This window comes from Balearica regulorum, chromosome 9 (genome assembly GCF_011004875.1).
Source record: "Balearica regulorum gibbericeps isolate bBalReg1 chromosome 9, bBalReg1.pri, whole genome shotgun sequence".
NCBI classification, from domain to species: Eukaryota; Metazoa; Chordata; class Aves; order Gruiformes; family Gruidae; genus Balearica; species Balearica regulorum.
In genome coordinates this window covers 14,171,837-14,188,875 of record NC_046192.1, presented here as the reverse complement: position 1 = coordinate 14,188,875, position 17,039 = coordinate 14,171,837, and the positions used below count along the sequence as shown (strand labels likewise).

The 17,039-nt window shown below is 37.8% G+C and overlaps 1 long non-coding RNA gene across 2 annotated transcripts in view; it reads left to right on the top strand.

Annotated features, from left to right (window-relative positions):
• Positions 1–3,001: 3,001 nt before the first annotated feature.
• LOC142602997 (uncharacterized) overlaps positions 3,002–17,039 on the top strand; it is a 32,899-nt gene continuing 18,861 nt past the window's right edge. For both annotated transcript variants that reach the window (XR_012836869.1, XR_012836868.1), the window contains exon 1: positions 3,002–3,233. This is a non-coding gene — a long non-coding RNA (uncharacterized LOC142602997). The remainder of the gene's footprint in view (positions 3,234–17,039) is intronic.

Below are 17,039 nucleotides of genomic sequence, written 5' to 3'. Positions count from 1 at the left end.
TGCCTAGGTTTTAGGTAGCTAAAGTCAGGAGAGATGAATCCTATCATCAGAGAGTAGTTTATTTCAGTAATCACTGGATGAAGGTTATGCCTTTAGAAATCCACTATCTGCACCCCATGGATCACTTGATAGTTCAAGGGAAACTGAGAATCTTTTCCGAGCCTGGATATGTTGCCTTTATTACTGTTCTCACCTCACCTGCTGTTTGCTATTTTATTGCAGTAACCTGGCAGAAAGCTTTCCTTATACTGTCTGAAGAATGAATGTGAATATTCCTTAGGTATATTAATTCTTCAGTAGAAAGCACGTCCTTTACAGGAGAATTTAATCCTCTCACTTCCTGGTAATTTGTTAGAATTATACATCCTTTCTGAAAATCTTCTGGTTTATGATCTGGATTTTTAATGAACTGTACATTTTAGGAAAAAACATCATCCTTCTCATCTGAGCTGCAAACTGCAGGTGTAGTTTGGACATCTTGTCTACTATCTCCACAGCAGTGTGTGCTCTAGAATCATTGACAGTTCAGTTTCTCTGTCCTGCTTAACGTAAAGTTAGTAACCCAGGTACTTAACCTCCCCTTCAAATGGTTCTGCTTTCATACCACATGGCATTTAAGCAGAAAAGCAACTGTCAAAGTGGAAATCGTGGTGTCCATGAGCTGGGAGATGTTTAGACCCTTCAGCTTTGATACAGAGCATCTAGTCACTTATTTGTGGTGAACATTAGTTCATCCTGTTTTCTGCAAAAATGGCAAAATTTGCCCATCTCTTCTATACTGTCCTGTCTGTTTTACATAACCTGAGAGGTCTTAATCTCAGACCATTTCTGTAAAGGGTGAATATTCAAAGTGTCATCTTTCATTGTCTCTTAGACTGTTGATGAAAACAACGTTCTTAGGATTGATCATCCCTTGAGCTGTCCCTTGAACAGTGAGCAACATTTCTGCTTGGGGCACTTGGACTGGGCAGCCTGAAGTGAACAGGCTGACTGCTGCCAGTTTAGAAAATCACATTGCATTAACAAATCAAAGAATCAAGCAGAAGGAGAGGGCTCATTTGTAAAAGAGACACAGTTTAAAAGGTAACTGCTCTAATAGTTTGCAGGATGTCTAATTATCTAAGTTATGCAAATAAAATCTTTTGATTTCTCCTTGTAGTTCTACCACGCTGGTCCTTTGGGATCTGCCTTGAGTTAATGTACGGAGAGTAAACAAAACAAAACTAACAAACAGTAATATCACATTACAAAGTAATTCAGTTTATGGATGGCGTGCTGGTGGTTGGGTTGTGGGTTGTCTGAGATTTGGGGGTTTTTTTGGTTTGGTTTTTGTTTGGGGTTTTGTGGTGTGGGGTTTTGGGGGTGGGGGGTGGTTTGTTTTGTTTTTTGGGTTTTTTAAGCCTTTGTCCCAGTGGGTAAGACAGATAAACGTTTCCTTTCACTTAGCATTATGGGATCTTGGAAGAGTTCAGCCCCAGTCTCTTATACTGTTCTTATGGGAAAAGCAAAACTATATTCTTGGCTTGACAACAGTGCAGTTTCCAAACGTTACCATGGTGATCACCTATGTAACATCACTACCACTTTTCACAACAGCTCAATTTAAGATTCAAGTTGAATATTTCCATGATTATGGGAGGGTAATTATTTCATTACTCAAGGGAAGAAGATTTAGGAGGTAAATAGCTCTTCATTAGTTCTTAAATGATTTCCCTAGTCTTTTTAGGCCACAGAAATGCCAAATATTAAAGCGACAAAAACAGGGGGTCAAATTCTGATCCCCTTATTCATCCTGTCTACCTCTAAGCCCGTTCTGAGCAGCCAAGAAAGTCAGAATATCTCTAGCCATTAAATGCTCTTGAAACTTGGAGCATTTGGTGTAGGGCTCAGTCTTCAAAGGTGCCCTATTTTCAAAGGTGCTCAGTTTTGCAAAGGTGCAACCAAGTTGAAGTCAGGGAAAGCTGCAGGCTGGATCACCAACAACCTGATGGTAACTTTGAAAAATCACACAAACAAGGGGCGGGGAAGTGAAGCACCCAAAGTTCTAGCCGGTGACTCTAGAACTTGTTGTGGCTACAGATGTCAACATCTGTTATGGCTAGGGCAAGCTGGACCCCATTATCTGCTTTCCTTTTTAAAATTTATTTATATTTCCTCAGAATTTGAGGAACCGGCAACTTTGAGTACAGAATGATTGTGTGGGAACTATTGATATCTTGCATCATTGGTGGCAATCTGTTACCTATTTTGTCGAGTTTATGTGCACGTTTTAATTGAACCAAAGCCATTTATAATTAGAGGTGGATATAAAAAACAAATGAAATTATAAATTCAACTGGGAATTTTAAAAAAAGTTAAACTTTTTTGTTTACTGCAAAGGGATTGTCTTCTCCTAATTAAATCAGAGGTGGAACATCAAATAGGCTTTTCAAATAACTTAATGGCTTATAAACAAGTAATTGCCACAGCAAAATAAGCACACATAACAGAAAGAAAATAATTATATTGTAACACTGTTATTAATTTGTCCCTTCATGTTATAGAATATGCTATTCTTAGGAGTCTTTCATTAGAGAAAAAAGATCACAGATACCTCCCTTTGAATCATACTGTTAGTTAGGAACCAAGGGCGAAATGATTCATGATTCCTTTGCTTGCATTTTTATGTTTTCCAGTGAAAATAAATGAGTAGGTTTACATAATCACAATAAAACACTGCAGGAATAGTGGTGCAAATTTTTTTAGATTATGTCACCGGGCTGCCAAGGTTTCAGGACACTACTAATATGTCTAGACAAGCAGCTGTTTGTGTTGTTTTGGCTGACTGTCATTGTGTTCCCTCGTTTTTTATGGGCCAGGGTTCAGCAATGATGCAACTCAGTAATCGAGTGATCGGGGATATGAAAAGACACAGAAAAATACTGCAGTGTTATGCTAAATCAGACTGAGGTAGAACATGGCAAATCAACATTTTTCTGGTTTCTATGCCATTTCGCAGGGATATCTGCCAGAGAGAAAGTAAGACTAGGTCACAGTGCAAAGAACTGGAAAATGCTTAATTTGTTTTTCCAGAAAAATCAGATCTAAGGAAAGACTTTTTCAATGACATACCAGTTTTGTTGATGCTTCCTCAGATGAAGAGTGAAAACTGCACATCATGAGACACCCGCTTTGGGATGCTTGCCTGGAAACCTCAAATTCCTCCCTACCTTGGTCAAACTAGGGACTTTCAGGTGAGTGGATGTCTCACAGAGATTTCTCAATATAAAATTCTATTCTATATAGTTATGACTTACACATTGGCTCAGAAAGACAGGTACACAGCCAGTATCCTTCTCTTGGACAGTCTAAACATTTTCCTGGGCTACAGCTATGTTATATGCTCTTCTGAGGAGTTGTGCTGGCCTCAGGGATTTGTAAAAAGAATGAGCTTGAAGGGTCCCTAAAGGTCAACAGTCAACATGGCCAGCCCTGGCCAGTTCTCCACAGAGCGATGGATCCTCACAGGGTGCTGTTGTCACATCCTGTTTGAGAACCACCTATGAAGTTCCCAATCCCTTCAGCTCTTGATGGTGTCAGGGATTATTTAGGGCTCTTGACCACTTGGTGTGTATTCAGAGTGAAAAAGAGTAGCTCTGATTGAAACTTTTATAGGCAAGTGTAGGCATAGAAGAGTGACCTATCAGTGTAATCAGACACTGATGTCTTTGACTAGTCTTCCACAAAAAAATCTCTCAAATATTTTGTTACTACCTGTTAGAACAGAAAAAAAATCACATTTTACAAACTTATTTTTGGTGTGGCAACATCGCAACGCAATTATACTTGGGAGCAGATACCTTCTTAAATAGCATCATCTTATGATGCATTTTAAATACTCACATACATGTTTACTGATTAGCATTCGCTTTAAGATGACAATACAAAGTTTAAATATAGGAACAAGATACAACATACATTACTGTGCAAAAATTCCATTTGAGATGTGGTAAATTAGGAAATCTTATGAAACATAGATGCGCATATATATGCGCATAGGTTAGTGAAACACATTACAACAATATACCTACGTGTATAAAATAGCATGAAACAACGACCTTATATATACAATCTAAACCTTCCTGGTGCACCTTGAAGCCATTTCCTCTTGTCCTGTCTCTTGCATGGACAAGTAATGGAGACGTCTTTAGAGCTACCAGCTGTGAGTCAGTGTTGGCCAGTGTGCTAATTTCATTGTACGTTTTCCTAGCAAGGCAACAAGGTTCTACTAGAGAACTATACAATAAGATAGAAAAATACAGCTGGAACAGAGAGTTAATGCCTGGTAGGAGGGGAAATATTTCATTTGGAGTTCCTGCTAAACTGTGAATACTTTCTGTTCTTTCTTCTGTGTAACGTGGAATTCAGGCTGTTTATGCTATTTTTATTCTGAAGAAGAATGATTTAGTAGACTGCCAGGGGTATAAACTGAACAAGGTGTGATGCCTGAAATTTAAGAAAAGAAAATGAGAAAATAGGTGTTCTTGAGTTTGAGCTGCACACATCTACTTCATCTGACTTGGTTCAGGCAAGTGACCAATTTGGACACAATTCAATAAATGATTGCTCATATGCTTAGAACTCAATATTTTAATACATCCACTGAAGTAAAGCATGTAGGAGAGAAATTAGACTTCATTTAGCATAACATTTATTTTTCAAATTATTCTTGCTCTCATTTCCTATGTTCAAAAATTCAGTTTTGAGGTAGCAGTGAAATCCCGTCTTATGTCCTCATAAGACCAAAACTTGCATTAATTTCCTAGGGCCTAAATTCCTACGAAAAGTCTTCCTACTTCTCTGTAGGTGGAGGTTTCTTCGTGAATGATCATTCAGACTGGCTGGTACCTCCACCGCGTTTTATAATGTCTTTCTCCCCTTCCTCCCCCCTGCCATCTTGTTTTACAATGTCTTGTTCTTTTCAAGAGACTGTAAGCTAGTTGTACCATTTTGTGTTCCAGGACTAATTACATCTTACTGCTTTTACTACTTTATACAGAAAAGAAATCATGACATCTACTCAGCCTGGTTTTATCATCCATAAGAATTCACAATATTATCTGGTAATTTCATCCACTATTTTCAATAACATTTTCCCTTCTTTATTAAATGTAAAATATTTAGCGTTCAGTTGCAAAGACGTTGAGGCATTCTATCCCTTTTCTGAAAGTTTCCTGACTCTTCTGAGATTCATTCATTTAGTTCTAGATTAAATGTTCTTTATATGCCCTCATTGCAAAATCATTGAAATTGTATTATCTCACTCAAAATTTTTCTGACTTTGCTTCTACCACACTTTCTGTCTAATCTGAGTCTACATGCAACAATTCTACGTGATTTCAAGATTTAAAAAGCCACATGCTATTGAGGTTTTACACTATCTGAAGGAAAAAAAATCTGTCTCAAAATCTCACAGATATTTTGCAGGTCGAATTTTGCTTTTTTTCTGTTTCACTAGCCTTCTTCAGGTATGTGATACTTAACAGAACAGTATGGTGCAATAGGCATAATGAGGTAGGAGAAACCTTTCCTTATTATTAGTCTGTGGCATATTTTATTTTATTCCATCCAAATTTCAATGACTTAGTAGAAAGTGATCAATATAGTTGAAAAAGCTGTTATGAAGAAGGTGGATAAGACTTGAACAATTGCTTCTCATGTTTTTTTTGAGTAGAAAAGCTCACTAAAAGTCAGTGAGTGTGAAGACACAAATGCATACTCTGGCTTCTGCCTCCAGGATGAGGGCAGCTTTAGGAGTATTTTAGTGTCTTCTGTAGGGTGAAAGAAAGACAATGTGTGCTGCCTGAGAATCACTGCTAAAGCAGTGCTTTGCTGCCAGTTTACTTTTTTGGTTGGCTTTTATCATTTTCAGAACTAGTAGGATAAAAGTACTATTTAAAATATTTAAATGTTCTTCAATTTTAAAGCACATGCTGGTATCCTGACAATTAGATGCAAATTCTCTTCAATGTTACAACAGAAGGAAACTCACTCAGAACTACAGTTTTAATAATTAAAAAAACATAAAAACCTTTAAGTAGTGTAATAAAATGGTTTTAAATCATGTTTGTAAGATCTGTGGAAAAACTTCAGGAGAGGAATGGTGATTTTTATCTTTTCTGTCACTTCAGTATTTTTAAAAAGTTTTCATATAATTTTCTAATCTCATAAAAAATGTAAGCTTTAATTGTGCACATAATATAATAGAACTAGAAAATATTTCTGCACTCTCAGAAATGTTTAGAATAGAATATTTCAGTTGGAAGGGACCTACAATGATCATCTAGTCCAACTGTTTAAAATTTGAATATATTATGAGTGTAACAATTTGTAGCGTGTTATGCGTAGAATAGAAAGTTTACAGATTTCTACGGACTCTGAATTTCGCAGAATTATAAGTGCTCTGAATTTGAGCTTTAAAACATACTCCCCAGGTATCACAAGACTACATAAACTTGTTTGTTGACAAAAGCACAGAACCAGCAAGTAAAACCTAAAAACTAACTTGTGTCTTTCCTCCCACCACTTTGTCTGTACTTTGATGATTATTACATCTTGAGTGGTACATAGACCTGTCTTTTTTTTTTTTTTAGGAAGTTACTCCTCAGACTTGGGTTCTGTTTGTTTAGGCAACCCATCTTTATTCTCAACTAGGCTACCGCTGCTGTGTGGTCTGCTTTGAGGCTGCAGGTACGCCTCAGGAGTTCTGGTCAGGTAGTGGGAAATATGGGCATGTCACCAAGAAAACAAACCTCTCCTCCTTAGCAGTACATACTTCCTTGTCATCCATGACCGGTTTGCCTATAGGGAACTCACCATTTTGAATGTCTAAGGCAGGACAATCCATGCCCCCTGCCCCCTCCATTGTTCAGGAAAAAATATTCCAGGGTTTTTTCAGTTCAATTTATATTTTTTCCTGGTAAATAAATACTTAACCCAAGACAATTTGGTTTAGTCGAAAGCCCAATTTCCTGTTGAAAGAGTTTGAAATAAATTTGTGACCAGCCCTCATGTGGCCACCATGTTGATGACCTGAGTATTTTTCTCTAACAAGACTCTTGAGTAATCGTAGTTACTAGAACAACGGGCATCCTTTTTCCCCTTCAGGAAGGAACACTCCAATGTGAGTGGAAGGGTAACTGCCTTTACAGGGTTCTCCTCTTTTCAGCTGGTGGCCAGTACTGTCACCGGTTCTGTAACTGATGCTCCTGTATGCTTGCCTGATATTTTCTGTAGAAAAATATATGCCTCTGTGCCATGCAACTACCTATAGTGTTGAATTTCTGGCACGGCACAGTGCTCAAAACTCTATCCCTTTTCAGAGCAGCATGCCCCCATGTAAGTTTTAGTTTGTACTTTACACTTAGCGTATTTCTGAAGAGAGATTCTTAAATTCAAAACTTTATCCAAAATATTTGTGAATAGGACTGAATAACAACATTTGCTCTAGGGAAATAAGCTTCCCCAAAAGTAGCATTTTTTAAAGAGATTAGAAGCATTTGAATATTTAGATTAATTGCAGTGGATAATTTTGGCAGAAAAAAAAATGAAAGGAAAAGATGAGAATACTGATATTGTTAATTTTATTATTTTTTTTTAGAATATGCCAAAATGTTTCATTTGAACATTTTTTAATGAAACTAACTTTTCAGAGACTCATTTCCTGTTTAAAAATCAACCTCCATTTGGGGAAAAAGGTTTTAAAGTTATTTGGAAATGAAATTAAGCAATTCACTCTAGGTTGTGCAGAGTAATTGCTATTTTGATTTCTGTAATGTTTGTTTCTTGAAATATTTTTATAGCTCTATTTGGCCCAAGTTACTCATCAAAACAAAAAGCACTATTTGTCCAATTCTGCTTGCAAATTTCATTTAATTACTTGCAGTAGATGCTTTTTCGATTGCAGGTAGATCTGATTAGAAGGTATTTTTCAATGCTCTGCTTATTTTATAGAGAGTTTAGAAGGCATCATTTAAAAACAAAACAAAACAAAAAAAAGCACAGTTTTTCTAGGTTAGTGTAGCTAAATGGGTGTAGGAACTCTAAGAATTACCTCTCCTAACTCTTGTTTTGTGTGGCTCTTTTCCAGATGCCCATTGGTAAGGCATAATGAATAGTATAATGAGTATGAATGATTTTATGAAACTTAAAGAATTTTGGCTCTTTCCTATAGACTGTAGGTTACTGAAGCTATAATCAATTGATTTATTTCTAATAAATATGACCTCTGTTGAGATTAGTATGTTGGTTATTCTGTAGTTAGAAAATAAATAATTAAGATATAAGTTGAAAAGACTGGGGAATTTGTTCTGTATGCGATTAATTAGCTTGTTTGCTCCAGTTTATTTCTGATCAAATAGAATATGCTGAAAGAGTATAAAATAAGGTCCTTAGTATACTCGAAGGGCTGTTTCTCCCCCAGTTGACATTAAAGGCCAGTTCCCACTGATGTGACTGATGCCTTAATTGCCTGCCTTGACATTGATGGTTTCTCATTTCTCAATTCCAATAGCTCTGCTCTAGAAAGGATGTTGGGATGGTGTTAGTTTTCTATGCAGCAATCACATGGAAAGTAAATATTTTAAAAGGAAGATTAAAAAGACAACAATTTTGCAGCAAAGGGTTGATGACTATCAAGCCACCTTGTTACAAGTGAGAACATACAGGAAGGCTGGTTGCTCTGTGCCCACTTGTGCTATGGGGAGTGCATTTACATTTCCTGGGTTTGTGGCTTTAACTTTCCTTGCTGGGAGTCACAGAATTTGCAGAACCATACCGCCTGGAGACAACTTGTTTTCTTTTTAATCCAGAGCCCACCAGTAACAGGCTTTTTAACCTGGTCATTTAATACCTTGTTTCCTTTCCCACCCCTTTTTGTTATTCATTTTATTAGCCTTGAACGCAGCCTTGCTGCGCTGTGATTCCCCCTTTCTTTTTTTCCACATGGCTGCTTGGTTTGCAGAGGATGCCTCCTTACAGATGTGTTCCTTCCCCTGACAAACAATTACCCCTGTTCCCCTCCGCAGGAGGCCATTAGGACATCATCACGGGTTCTGCTAAGTCATCTCACAATCACAGTTTTGTGCAATCACCTCTCATCTGAGTCTATCTAGGCATATGCCATGCGGGGAAACTAGCAGTCACAAAACGCAGCACCTCCAGGCATATTATTTGTTATTTTGGTCCAGGAGTGTGACAGATAATGGCTACTGTCTGAAGGTCTCATTGGCTGCAGTGACTGGCATCGTATGCAGAAAATGCGGAAAAGCCAGAATGGGTGATCACGTCCCTACTTAAGAACAACAAAAGGAACAATTTTGTATTTTCGCTGCAGTTAGAAGCACTAAAAAGGGAGACTAAAAAGGTAATGTTTGGAGAATTATTCCACTGAATAGACTCACAAAGCTAAATTTGTCGCATCTGTTCTTTATTACTTATTGTTTATGAGCTGTGTGTACCAAGAGCAAATGTGTCAATAATTCGCTTCATATTTAGCCTAGTTATCATAATGGAGCTAAGCATTTAACACAATTTTGCTAACAAAATACCATAAAACTAGGCATTTGTAAGCTTGAAATGTGCCAATTATTAGGAGATACTCACTCCTTAAAATCTGGATGTACCAGGTGGGTCTCCCATGGTAAACTAAGAACAGAGCGCTCCATTACTGATACACTATTTGAGAAACTGTTCATACTTCTAACTTGTGTTAAAAAAATCCTTAATTAAATGGTATGATTTCAAGGATTGTGTTAGACCTTGAAATAAATGCACCAAAAACTGTGGGTTTTCTGGATAGAATGAAGCCAGCTGTTTGTGGAAGACTTTCAGTCTGTGTAAATGTTACAAACTGCTGAATTACTAAAAGGCCCCTTGATATATGATCTCATGTTGCTTAATAGGCCTCCGATTACTTTGGGGAAAAATGGGTTTTATTGTGTTAATCATATGAAAACGAAGTTACTAATCCCTATCTAATTATGAGGAGGTTTTTTAACTTGTAATAATATCCTAATTATTTCCTCTTACTGAAACAATTCCTGTTCCAAAAGTAATCCTCAAGAAAGCATATGAAAAGCTATCCAATGAAATATCTTGGCTTTAATTTTAATTTATGTGGGGTTTGAACCATTTTTTGTTGTTTCAAATGTTATCAACAAACATTGTTTAGCATTGCACCTCTAACAAATTCCCCTCTTCCTCCTTCGATAGCTCTCTGAGCAGAACCTTAATTCAGGTTCCATACAACATGTTTAGTTTACAGTGATATCAAATTAAGTGAGTATAGACTTACCACAATCAATCCTGAAATAAATCACAGAACAATGCAATCCAAGATTATTTGACTGCTGACAGGCAGATGATTAGATAGCATAATCATTTCCTGTGCTCTGTCCGCCTCTGAAAGTACTCTGGGTTTGGGTATCTTGTACCATGAGGTAGAAGAGATTAGAAAGCAGAGGGGGGAAAAAAGGATAAGACTATTGAAAATAGGAAAGAAATGAGAAACGGTAAGTCATTGGATAGATACCACTGAGCAACATCTTAACCTCATGCCCAAGTTAAAATGCCTTTGTGGCAAATGAGACTGAGAACTGGAAAGTGAATCTTGTAGTCAATGGAAGGGGAAAAAAACCCCAGGGTTTTCCTGCAATGAACTCATCAGGGAGCTCCTCCCTAATTTAGGCTCCAGCTTGCAAAAAAGAAGTCTTTTTTTTTTGTCTTTTTTTTTTCTCTGACACTATTAGATCAAAACAGTACCCAGGCATTAGACAGTATTTATTAGCTTGTAAGGCCAGAGATAATGATCCCATTCAATCAGAACTCATGAATAATTCAACAGTCCCAACTCCACATAATTTCTGGCTTTACTTTTAAAACCAGTAAAGCACCATTTGCATTGCCTTTTTGAGGGGAGGGGGAATGACAGTAAGCAGAAAAATAAAACAGATTTTTCTATGCCTTTGGTTCTGCTTCTCAAACATACTCAGCTTCCTTAGAATGTTATCTCTCTTCCCTTTTGTCCCCTCCCATCTCCCAGAACAAAAACAACATCAGAATAAATATTAATCATGATACTATTGAGAAGATCCTGTACACTAATTATTGTCAAGAATAGTGCTACCCATATTTATAGAGGATTTTGTAATCACTGCAATTTGATCAGTATTGTTACTTACACTAACTGCTATGAAGTAATTACACGTTTTTCACATTTTTGTTTTAAAAGAACACCCACACTTTTTCTCAGCTTTCAGGCAACCTTGCAAATAATCTTTTCCCAACATGCAGTTTCTGTGAAATGAAACATTCTTTTCTGTGAAATTCCTTTCCCACTGCTGAGCTGAACAAGCCCAGGCTGATGTGGTACCTATGAAGCCTATGGAAAAGTGCCGTGTTACACATCCCACTGAATGGGAGGCACAGGATGCATCGGAGATGTTCAGTATCTTGGAGTCTTTCTGTACCTCACCTGCCTAGCCTAGTTGGTATCTTACTTATTGTAGCAGTATTTTGCTCATATTTCATGGCAGATCCCATACTGCTTTAGATATTCTTACTTTACTGATTACCCCTTTTCTTCTCCAGGTCATGCTGAATCACTGATAAAGATTTCTTCTGTGGGATCTTGCTGCTGCTTTATATAGCCACTTCTGTATTTTATGTCTGCTAAATTGTGACAGCAGTGACATCACTGTTACGTGGCTTGGTCCCTTTCTGGCTGCAGAGCGGTTCTAGGGTGATCCTACCAGAGAGAGAAGGTTGTCATTTGCAGTGATGCTCCCATTGTGCTCCTGAGCGGGATCTTTGTAAATAAGTAGCATGCTCTGAACACCAACTACAGCAAACTTCCAGTAGCCCATTAAAATATTCATTACCCTGCTTACTGATGTGAGCCTCCGTAAAGAAAGGGGGATTAGAGATCTCCTATAAACACATTACATTTTTGTTATAAACAGAAACAGCCTTGCTGAACTGTGGGAAGGAGGAAGTGGTATTAGAAAGAGCAACAGCATTCTGATCCTGTCAATAGCACTCTAAAAGAGAACGTTTCTCTGACATCTCTGTTAACGCAACTAATGCAGATGTCAAGGAAGTCATCACGTGCATGTGTAATGGTGCAGCAGAGTGGCTGTACACAGTGAATTAATGTCAGTGATGCAGTGAGAAATATACAAATTATCTTTCCATTTTTATATGAAGCATTGGCCTGTCTCCATATCTGTGATGATATACCCTTACAAAAGGGAAGAATTTTGCAGAAAGGAGGGCTTTCCTAAGAAAGTGGTTCAAGAGCTGAAGCTTGAGATCTAAACACACTGGAGAGAACATATCCTTACTGTTGGTGTACCTGGCATGTTTCTTTACCAAGTAGAACGGAAAAAAAAGTGAACTAAAACATAATCATTTTCCTTCGTGAAGTTATAGCAATGTTTGAAGAAGGTGGCATACCGGCCGCTTGTGAACAAAGATGTTTAGAGGCCAAATAATCAACAGCTCTGCAAGCCATAGTTTAAAAGACTGTCAATAAATCCTGAGGGACCGCAGATAGGATTGTTAACTTCCAGTGTCAGTCTCAGTGAGAATGTTTGTGTATTCATGTCTACCGTTAATTAAAGGCCACTTGGGAGATTTTAAGATCTTCATCTTAGATCAGTGAAACTGAGCAAAAGGACAAATTTGGCTTTGCAAATTGCCAAGGAGATGGGGAGTAGTGAGTGAAAAGGATGTTCTGATTCAGATATCACTGATTTCCTTATAGGTATCCTAGTATGAGAACTGCTGATTTAAGGGAAATCATCAACCAAATATTCACAGCGCTAGTAGAAAGGCTGAAAGAGTGCTTGTATTAACAGTTGATGCTAAACGCTCACTAACAAAACCCAGCAGATAAGTTCAGGGTGAAGTTATGTTCAGTATGTTCAGTTTAGCAGAAACTAACGTAGCACTCCTGAACCTTTCCATCAGCGTTTAGTTATGTCTTCACAGCAGAGTTTGAAATTGAAGTATGAAAGAAATAATACATATGTAACTGAATGTTTAGGCTTGTCCTTGTACAGAAGAGGACCCTCTGATCAGTCTATATTTCTCTATATTTAGAGGAAACATCAATATGTTTACAAAAGTCCTGGTATAGAGGAATACAAATAGAGTGAACTGTAATAGACAACCAGCTACGAATGCCAGAGTGTCCTGGTGAGCTCTAAAATACAATCTGATCTGTAGAGTGATACAGTCAGAGCTGAGGACTCAACATTCATCACGAGTGCTGGAGATGTCACTTTGACTGGCTCTCTTCTGGTGTCCCATGGACCGAATGCCCATTAGCAGCTGACGTACAGTGGATGCACTGGGAGTGCATCTTCTAGTCTAGTTTATTCCAAGAGCAATCCAGTCTGTGCAACCTGAGAATGCCTTCCAATGTGAGGCAAAATGTGGCGAATGGCAATGACGAGGAAGCAAAATGAATTGCGAATTCAAAATACAATGCTGATGCAGACGTACCTTCTGACATTCTGTAATGCTGGTAGCTATCTCTAAGTGGTATAAGGTTTAGGTACTTGCCGCTGAAGTCGACAGGGTTTTACTTGTATTGATGTTTCTGAGAAAGGGGATCAGATGTTAGGTTTTGTCAAAAAAGCAGATTCTGCCTTAAGTCTGTGTAAATTTACATGTCAACACATGTGGCTCTGATTGCCACATTGGAGACTAAATGTGCAGCCACGAGACGTAATTCAAACCATATGAAATAGATCTGTAAAGTAAATAGAGTCACACATGTTTTGCCCAGAGATGAATTTAAGCAGTTGCATCACTTGGTGTGGGAAGTGCTTATAGTTTAAAAAAAATCACAACAATAATAATATGTGAACAGAATCCCAGTGCTCTGTTTTGCTTTTTGTGAACTGTATAATTCGGCACACAATTATCACAGCATTGCATGCTACCACGGACTCTGCTTCGTAACGGATAATGATGTAGACATAGCCTAGCCCAGGGAGCTTACAGTTGAAGTGATAATCCTAAATATAATTATACATATACCTAACTTCACATATGAAGCCAGTCCAGTTGAAGTCAGTGGGGCACAGAGGTGTACACAGGTGATCAAGCATGTGAGTAATGATTTCCCAGAATGGGACTTAAATCTTCATGCTGCAAAGGTCAGTTATAATAGGCCCTAAATATTGGTATATGAGGCTTTTTTCTCTTTATTTGGTGGGGGGAATAATGCCATTTTTATTGTAGTGGTTTGCTTATGGTGGTTTCTGCAGAACAAACAAAAGTTTGAGAAGGGATTTAGAGTCTTGCTCCTGACCCACATAGTGCCAAAAATATTTACCCCACCACTCCATTTCCTTCCGCATTCTTAGATTACTCAGGTTGTCCTGCTGTGTTTATGAGAAAATCTGCCCAGCACCAGACCGTGCACCAGGAGTTACCTGCAGCAGTTTATTTCTAGCACTCGCTGCAGCCGTTGCAATCACTGACGCACATCACGGAATGCAGAAGTAAAATAACCTCCAGCTTTCTCCCAGTGTTCAGTTTCTCAGCGTCAGAGTTCAGCATTTGAATGTGCTGATCTCTTACAGGATGTTCGAGTTAAGTAAAATCATATTGTAAAGTCCATTCAAACTCTACTAATGATGTATTTAAGCCTTTGGAAGTTAAAACGTGATCCTACTTCCTCTGAAGGCAATGGGAGTCCTGCAATTGAGTTCAGTGGGAACAGGATCAGGCCCTAAGTCACTAAATAACATTTTCCATGGTAATAATTAATAACAGCAGTTTTGAAGCTAAAGAAATTCATCATTTTATTTGTAATGCAAGTTTCCAAAATTGCTGGTGGATTTAGGAAGAGAATCAAACAATTATCTGAGGTATGTTCGGGGATGACAAGCTCTAAAATCGGGACACATCCGGAGCTGCAGGCTGAGTGAGATACTGTAGGATGGATTAAGAACTATCAAATGCTGTAAGAGAAAGGTAAGTATTATTGATTGGGGGTGGGCTAGGAAAATAATATGCTAATAAGGTGCATTGCAGAGATCTTAAAACCTGGCAGATGCATTTTTCTAGTGGAATGTTTGTAGTGTGAGGGGTTGCAGAAGATATGTCTGAAAGGAGACCCAAGGGGAAGTTTAGTCAATCTTGGATGCTTTCTAAAAATGTTGTCTTGCCTTGTGGTTAAATAATGAATGCAAATCTCTTTTCATGGATTTAGAGCTCTGATTGCTGACATGGGAAAACCAGAAAGGTTTTTTTTTTTTTTCTTCTTTTGTAAAATAACACCAAATGACATGCATATCTCTTTGTTCTCGCATATGAATTTATCTTTGTTTTAGGATAAAAGGAGCACCAGATGTGACCAGGACTACATTAGCAGAAAAGAGCTGTGCAGAGCGCTGTGGCTTTCATTTGTTGGGGTTGTTGCAAACATTTCCCTAAGTGTCTTTCACTGGACAGCAGTATAGCTTTGAGCTTGGGGTTCAAGAAAATTAAAAAATATAATCCAGCCTCTCAGATTTAGGAACTGAGCTGTGCTGTGACATGCATAAAAGTGCACCCTGGCTATTATTCAGTTGAGTTTCATTAACTCTAGTAGTCCTTCCATGTGCAAATTTATAACATCACACGAAGTCAATCATCTATTAAATAGTTTCATCATGTTCTGTTGCAAACATTTCACACAGTTCTGAAGTAGAACTTCTTGTTTTGATCATATGTGGTATTTTTTCCCATTCCCAGGATGGTGTTTTTTGCCTTTCCTGAGGCAAAAAGACCGGGAATGTATCTTTATGAGATTCTGGCCAATCTTTCCCCTGTATTGTTCCCATTTTAAATACAGTGGGGAGACCCACAGTACGGCCACGTAAACAAGAAGTGGGGAATCGGGTCTTCTGTGGTTACTGTCCGTATGGATAGAGCATATATCTGAGACAACTTACTCCTCTGCTTTTTAAGATATAAATTATCTCACATTATATTCTATTTACTGTGGGGTTAGATGCAGTGATTGTGTAGGGAGTGAGGCTGCAAGTTATCACCCATCAGCTAGCGGTTAGTAATTGCTTGGTATGTTCCGAAACCTGTAGAAATCGTGAGATAATTTAGGTGACATCCTCAGTTGATGAAGATGACCTGTTATTCCCAAGTAACCTTGCTTTCCATCAAAAGAGACGTTATCTCCCCAAGGAACTTGAAAATGTAATACAATAATGCTTTACCTGATTAAACTAAGTAACTGAGTATGGAGTAACTTACATTACATGAGTTAAGAGTCTGTCTATTAGCTGCTCTATTATATTTCAGCCCTCATTAGCAAGATAATTCATCATACTAGAAAATGTGAATTGTGCTTTATGAATTGGTATAATAATATTCTGCACCTGATAGTTATTAATTCTAGTTCAGTCTGATTTATCGTAACGTTAAACTATTCAATGTTTGAAGAGACAAATAGAAGTTTGTTTTCATGTTGTTCTGAGATACAGTATGTAGAATGTTTCAGGACAATAATTAGATGTTGGATGCTACTATATTTTCTGAGGCAGAGCTAGTGATTGCTTGAAAATGATATTTAAATGACCCTGCTTTGCTTAGAAACCATATAGCCTAAATTGTGCCATCCATTGCTGTTGGATGGAGCTGTACAAGAACATTTCTTTCAATGAGAAATGACGCTATTTTTGTGCTGACAGTTTCTGTGTAATAATAGTCTTAGGTTTTGCCAACAAGCCACAATTGTTGCTAATATGACAGTTTGTTGAATTGTTGAATTTTGAATGGAGAGTAATTGAAAATGTACATTACTGTGGACTTCACTGGGTGAGGCAGGGGAGGGTGGAATTAGAGTTAGCTTCTGGCTTTACTCTTGTTTAAAATGCACATGATGCAGTTTTGATTGTGCAAACAATTTTTTAAACCAGTCTTAGAAAGCAGCCATTTACCAGCAGTTAGCAGGAAGATTATGCTGGGGAGATGATACAAAAATGTTT